This window comes from Pteropus vampyrus, unplaced genomic scaffold (genome assembly GCF_000151845.1).
Source record: "Pteropus vampyrus isolate Shadow unplaced genomic scaffold, Pvam_2.0 Scaffold61, whole genome shotgun sequence".
Lineage (NCBI taxonomy): Eukaryota > Metazoa > Chordata > Mammalia > Chiroptera > Pteropodidae > Pteropus > Pteropus vampyrus.
This window is the reverse complement of record NW_011888842.1, coordinates 2,268,072-2,275,660: the sequence shown is the minus strand read 5'-3', so window position 1 is coordinate 2,275,660 and position 7,589 is coordinate 2,268,072. Positions and strand designations below refer to the sequence as shown.

Below are 7,589 nucleotides of genomic sequence, written 5' to 3'. Positions count from 1 at the left end.
GAGCAAATCTCAATCCTCATCTTAGTTCACCCCTCCGCAACATCAGTCAAAGTTGAATATCTCCCTTTTTCTTAAGACACTATCTTTGCTTGATTTCTAAGACATCTCACTTATGGGTTTTCCTCTCCTTATTGACTGCTTTTTCTCACTGTTTATTGTTGGACAACCCTCATCTTCCCAATCTTTAAATGTTAGGAAATCCCAGAGCTCATCCATGACCTTCTTTTCTTCTTTACCTATACTCATTCCCTAGGTGAGAAGTTGGCAAGTTTATCTTACAACCATACCAACCCTGAACATGCCTGATCTCATCTGATCTTGGAAGCTAAGCAGGGTCAGGCCTGGTTAGCACTTGGATGGGAGACCACCTAAGAAGACCAGGTGCAGTAGGTGTTAGAAAAAAAAAAAAAGAAGTTGGCAAGGTTTTTCAATAAAGGGCCTTATAGTAAATATTTTAGGCTTTGGGTCCATATGGTCTCTGTTGCAACTATTCAACTCTGCCAGTGTAACACAAAAGTAGCCACAGATATTACATAAAAACTGAGTGCAGTTGTGCTCCAACAAAACCTTATTTACAAAAACAGGCAGCAGTGAAATTCAGCCCACAGGCTGTGGTTCTACAACGTTTATTCTGGATAATCACATCGAATCCCATAGATTTAAATATCATGTCTAATTTCCCTAAATCCGAGATTCAGTTATCAAAGTTGCCACTTGACAGCTCTTCCCATAAGTAACATGTACTAAAAGAAGTCTTCTGACTTTTAGCCATTTATTCCCCACGAACCTATTTCTTTTCCAGTCTTCTTTGTATCAGCAAATGGCATCATTATTTATACCATATTTTTATATCTCCTCCTCCATTACTGACAAGTTTAAGACACAAACCTGGATTATTTCAATCATGTTCAATGGCCTTTCTCCTTTACCTCTGATCCCCCTAGAGTCTAGTCTTGACATGCTGGCTGAAAAAACTTAAAAAAAAATAATTAAATTACATCTTGACATTTTGCTACTCACTACTGTCCAATGGCTTTCCATCTCACTTAGAATAAATTTCAGACTTCTTACCAAGGCCCAGAAGGTTCTAAATGATCTGGCTTCTCTTCATCTTTCTGGCCTTATTCTCTATTAATGTTTCTTCTTGCAACCTGAACACCTATATGAAAATTATCTATAAATGTTATTTGATATAAAAAATGTTTTTTATCTATTGGATGATATGCTCCCCCAAATTGCAGAGTAAATTAAGAATCTATTGGATGATATGCTCCCCCAAATTGCAGAGTAAACTAAGAAAGAGAAAGATAAAAAAAAAACTCAAGAAAACTTGGACACAATGAAGGAAAGAAGAAAATGGAACCATGTGATTATTGAGATGAACACTCTCAAGATGACAGATGAAAGGTCTAGGAAACAACCAATTCGGATAGGAGCTAGAACACAGAGAACTCGAGAAAGGTACATTAAAGTTTAAATAGCTAGAACTTATTAAAAAGTAGTGTTTTTTTTCACAGTAGAAAGGAGTGTGGTTCTATTGAAAATTCAGGCTAATTTAGTGGTAGGTACTTTAAAATCTGAGCAAATTGTAAAGAGGCAATTATTAACTCCAATAAAACAAAAAATCATACAAAACCAAAATGTAATCACAGTGTGCATACTACTGGCTCAACTGGGTACAGTAGTTATATAACTATAGAATTACATGTTATGAATGCAACTTTAGGTAATGGTATAGAGAAAGTTTGGTGTGCTGTTAATGTATTTAATGTAGGTATACTAGGGAACTATTATAGTGTTTTAGGTATGATTGTGATAAAATTATACTAAGAAAGTCATAATTAGAGGATGTATGTAAATCTCTGTGTGTTTGTGTGTGAAAAAAATATATAAATTTTTATCTTTTATAAGTAAAAAGAAAACACTTATGACCATAAAACAATCCAAATTAAAAAAAAAACAAAAAAACAAAAAAAACAAGAGTGTTAAACTGTGATTGCCTTTCCAAGAATGATCATCTAGCGTATAAAAAGGGATTACTCCCTCTTTTAAAAATATTTTAGTCTTTATAAAGTACATAATTTATTGCTTTGATAAATATTCTTAAATATTAATTTTAAAAAGTATAGAATGTATCTATTAAACAAATAAGATAATTTTGACTTTTCCTGTACCAGACTGAATTCACCTCTCCATCCAACTTTTTTTTTAAAAGAATGAAAAACCATAACACGCAAAGAACATAGTGCATAGTAAACCTTTACAAAATATATTTAATTCCCTTATTATCATAAACAAAAGGTAAAATTCCAAGTTTGAATTTTAGTTTTGTTAATAGCATTTAGTTTGGTTATAACAACAAATTAGTTTATAGAAATGTTTATTTTCATAAAAGAATTATTGGACTTCAGGAATGACAATAGTTCTTCTGCCAGCTTCAATAAAATTGTGACTGGACTAACAGTAGACACACCCCTCCTCATCCTCAGTCATCAGCTTTCTAGCCATCCATCATTTAATGTGCTTCTGAGAACCCTGCAGGAGTTTAGAAAACAATTGCCAACTCACTGTCTTGCTAGGATGAGCTATGGCACCACTAGAGAGGAGAAAGTGAAATTGATTTGTAGGAGGCCAACTTTTACAAAGCACAGTTTCATTGGGTTAGTTACAAGTATTCAATTTCCCAAATAAAAATAAAGGGCTTACTAGGTGACAAATTACACTTGCAAAGGAGTGAAAACAAAACTAGCTGTTGGATGCTAATGCAATTCTGCTTTATTCTATACATTTATAGAGAGAGACTGTGTTTTCCCAAGAAGTTGTGTTCTTCTTCAGAAATATGTATCTTCCCTGATGGAATGTATTCTTTCATGAATTAAAGCCATTCTTCTGGAACTGGTTGGTGCTGAAGCCATTTATGACTCATCGAAAAATGCTAGCTTGTGACTGTTGCTCATAGAAGCCCATATGTCTGAGAAACATGCTCTTCCAAATATGACATATTTGGGATGTTTTGTTACTGAGGAACCACTCTATTAAACCGAAGGATCAAAGGCTGTGGGTGGCCTTGCTTCAATCCTATGTTTCTAAGAAGGGAGTTAGGAGAAGGCTCTTTGCACTCCCAATGACCTGCCACTGGGAATCAATTATTTTATTCATTAATAATGTGTTGAAGACCTTTTATGCTCAGTATTGATAGATAATGTCACAATGATCTCTGGCATAATAGGTATACAAGGACATCACAGGTAATTGTAAAACTGTGCAAAGGACTATGATAAAGAGAAGCAACAACTATAATGAGAAGACTAAGATGAGAGTCTAAACAAACCTGAGCCCTTCTTTGCAGAAAGGAGAGAGACAGAGTAAGTGGGAGCTTCCTTAGGGAGTACTTAGACCTGGTTTACGTCCTTGAGACTGTATAGATGGATGGATAAACATATCTCCAGCCTTTGAAAAGATCATAGGCTATTAAGGAAAGAGCTTGGAACAATTATCAGGTCTTATCAATTGTATCTCCATTCCCTTTGCTCTATCTTCAATATCATCAGCCATCACATTTATATGCTCTTTTATAATAGTCCCCTTATAGATACTTGCCTCATTTCTTGCTTTCCTTCATCCTATTCAGTGTAGCTAGAATGATCTTTGAAACACATAGCCGAACATTGATTTTTAATAAAAACAAAAAAAATTAAAGTATCTCTGATACCATTTTTCTTTCTAAATCCAACAGAATTCAATAAAACAAGAATTATAAGCTTTATGCTTCTCTCTCATTTTTGTACTCCTTCTACATGCCCCCCCACATTATTGCATATTAGAAGTGATTAGATTGTGAATTGGTTCCTACTAGTGACACTTCTCTCACATTACCATTCATTTTCCACCAGAACTGAATAAGAAAAAACTAACCTTAATTCCGTAATGACAGTAATACAAGAAAGATCAGCAGAAGATCTAGAATACCTGCAACAAGAAAAGCAAAAAAGAAACCTTACAAAGGAGAGATAATTGAAGAATGTCCGCCCCAAATCTTACCACAGATAAAATGATATTTGTTACCAAACATTTTGCTGCATTTATAAAATGTAAATATAAATGTTTATGAATTAAGAGCTCAAAAAATATTTAGGGACTCAAGGAACAACAACAACAACAACAACAACAACAATAAGACAAATGAACTAGACAACAAGGCCAGGAGTAAAATGAAAGTAAAAAATGTCGATAGCACTGAAACCTGCCTTAAAAGCACCATCTCTACAATGGAAATAATGTCAGAGCTGTGGAGGTCATGAACTACATACTTGAGAAAAGTGAGCTAAATAGATTAAAAGCAGTTTAAGGAAAGAATCAGAAAAAATGTTCATAGAAGACAAAGGAGATAAAACAACACATAATTGGTATCATTGAGACTACAAGCAGGACAAACAGAAGAAAAATAAAATAAATCAAATATCTGAACATATAACTCTTTTGTTTAAAATTTCAAGATACTTCTCATTCCTGACAGAAGAACCGAAAGCCTTACTATGCTGACAAATTTCTTCATGGCATACCATGGTAGATATGGCTAGAGAGGTTAGGTAAGGGTCCCATGCTGTAAGCCCTCGTAACTTAAATAGGAATTCAGTGAGTGTTATGAGAAAGGGCATGACATCATCATCTTTGTGTTTTAGAATAGCAAGACTTGCTGCTGGGGTAGAGGGGGAGAAGAAAGATTATAGGAGTGTTATTGAGTCTGTCTCCCTTAGAATAAAATACACAGTACACATTCAAGACAGTACTGTTGACTTGGGGGTAGCTGTCCTGACTTGAAATGTTTTTACAAAGGCCTTCTATGAGTCAAAAAGAGGGAAGTCTCCTCATACACCATGTGAAGCTTCTGCAAGAAAGCTATTTGTTTCAGAATTCCAAGTTGGTCAAAAGTTCATTTGCTTATTTTGCTTTGACTTTGTATGACAAATATCTTCTCAGATGCATGTGAGTATGTTAATTACAACTTTCCACATTCATGGTCCATTACTATACCCTACGACCCAACTTCCAATTTTAGGAATCCAAAGCCATTTGGTTAGAGCACACTTACTCTCAGACTTTCTAAGAACTCTCCTCTTGAGTGCTACCAAAAGATATTCATTCATGGAGCCAGTGCCCCAGTCTGGGTTGCATTTGTTAGAACACACTCTTATATATTACTGCTTCATTGAATACCAGGAGGTTCTCTCAAGCTTTGCTTGTTAGCCTGGGCAGAGAATACACATTGATCTGAAGTGAACTAAGCAGAACCATTTTCCCCAATGCAACAAAAATTAGACCAGGTATGTATAACCCCCTCCACTTCTATGGTCTATATTGATTAGTTCCTTGAGGGTCAAAAGCACCAGTTTTGTAATCCAACAGACTATACCACTTAATAGCTGTATAAGCTTGAGAACATTTCTTAAACTCTCTGGGTCTTAGCTTCTCCATCTGTAAAATGGAGGTAATACTAACACAGTCTTTACAGGCCTCTTGGGAGTATTAAATGAGGAGATAGTTGTAAAAGTACCCAATATAGTTTGTGATCCATATTTAATGCCTCAACAAAAGGTAGTCATTACTATTTAGAAGAGTATTATTGTCATTACTGTCTCTTGTGTCAATATAAGATAGATCATAAACATTTATAATAGATGACTAGTTAACATGAAAACTTGATCTATCAATAGATTATTTATTTATTTTATAAATAAGATAGTAGGTAAAGATATTTGATTTCACAGAATCAGTTCTTAGATGAGGCACTAGAGTTTCTCTAAAGTTTTTTTTTTTTCAGTAGAACATTAATTTAGTATTTATTAAAATAAAGAAGTTCTACTATATAATGAATGTGGGAGTAGCTGATGGTTTTCTTCAAAAAAACTCTCCAAAGTCTTAAATATCTTGTGGTTCAGTGTGATTCTCTAAGAAGGGGCTATAATACACATCATTTCCCAAACTTTTTGGTGTGGCACTATTTTTTACTCAGCATCTATTAATATCTCTCAGAACAGATGTTCTGTGGAAGTCACTTTGGGAATTACTATACTAAAAAATAGAGAGTTATAGTCATTATTTTTATGAAGAACTATTGTTAGCTTCTGCTAAGTTAAGGGGCCATGAGGGGTGCCTAAGAAGAGAAAGAATGGGGGATCTCTGCCAAATCTACTCCTGTCCTTCATGTAAAACTCATGAAAAGAAGCAAGTAAGAGATAAGTTGGGTCATGGTGATCATTTGAGCTTGGAAGTCAATTTTCAGCTTTCTGTCTGGTGGTTATAAATTCCTCCCTGAGGTCTCTAGTTCTATAACCATTTCCATGTGATTATGGCATGCTCCTCCACCCCTCTAGTTAACACTGATGAAGATCTAACCATGAACCAATTTTGAAGTTACCTGGGACCTTCAAAGTCAGTCCATGTTCTATAAAGCATAAGATGCTGTTCAGAGTAGAAAGGCAACATTTGTGAAATATATTTCCGAAAAATTCCTTTCTCCCAGCTATTCTTCTTACTGCCTTGTTCCAACTATAGATAAGCTTTTGTCTAGCCAGATTCTCCTTTTGACTGTCTCCTGGTTCTTATCCTTGCTGTACCATTTTCTAGCTTCTGCTCAGCATACTTCTTGGAAAAAACACAGAAGGGCAGCTTCCCCCCTCTTAGCAAAGTTTTATGATGTCATGGATATGCCTAAATTCTTCTCTACTGGCATTCCTATGTCCTGGGCCCTGAGTTGTGCATCATGAACACAAAAGAATCTAATCAGGTTAATGAATGTACTCATGTGTATTCCTTTGAGCAACTGTGTGGATAGGACTTCAGACCTAACACAAGACACCCATACTTCGTATCAATATTTTAGAGTATTACCAAAACTCAGTGTTTATGACCGACAGTTCTTATGGTCTGCTTGTAAATTATTAGTGAAATGTTGTACCAATTCCCCAGATTTTGCAGGTTTTCAAGAGAAGCATTTAAGTCTTTAATCCTCAGGAAATGATAGAGGTCATTAAAGGTTTAACAGGATGCCCTCTGGGGTCTCATTTATTAATTTAACAAATATTTATTGAGTGTCTAAAATATGTCTGACACTGAACTAGGAATATAATGATAAAACACAAACTGGGTCTTTAGTTTCCCAGGGCTCACAGTAAATAGGAGAGGGCAAACTAAACAGAATTACAGTAGAGCATGTTAAGTGTTAAAATAGATGTCAAAACAGGTCATTCTAAAAAGACATGGTCAGGTCTTCCAGTTTTGCCAGGAAGTCGGGGAGAAATATTTAGGGAAGGAATTTCTAATCTAAGATACGAAGAATGAGCAAAATTTAGCCAAGCAAGTACAGGAGAGGAAGGGGATCCCACTGACAGAAAGGCAGACACCTTAAAGATTATCGTAGTTAAAAGGAAAGATGTAAATTAAATTCTGAAGGGCATAATTGAGTTTGGGAATTGTAGGAGGTGGGGATGGAAGGAGAGAAAATGAAGCTGGAGAGCTATGTGGGACAGTGACATAAGAAAAGCTTGATGCAGTAACAAGAACTTTAATGTCTATAGACCAGGGACCCA

General features: G+C 35.3%; 1 pseudogene; it reads left to right on the top strand.

Moving 5' to 3' along the window:
- Window positions 1-273: 273 nt before the first annotated feature.
- On the top strand, window positions 274-393 carry LOC111740335 (annotated as a pseudogene).
- Window positions 394-7,589: the final 7,196 nt, after the last annotated feature.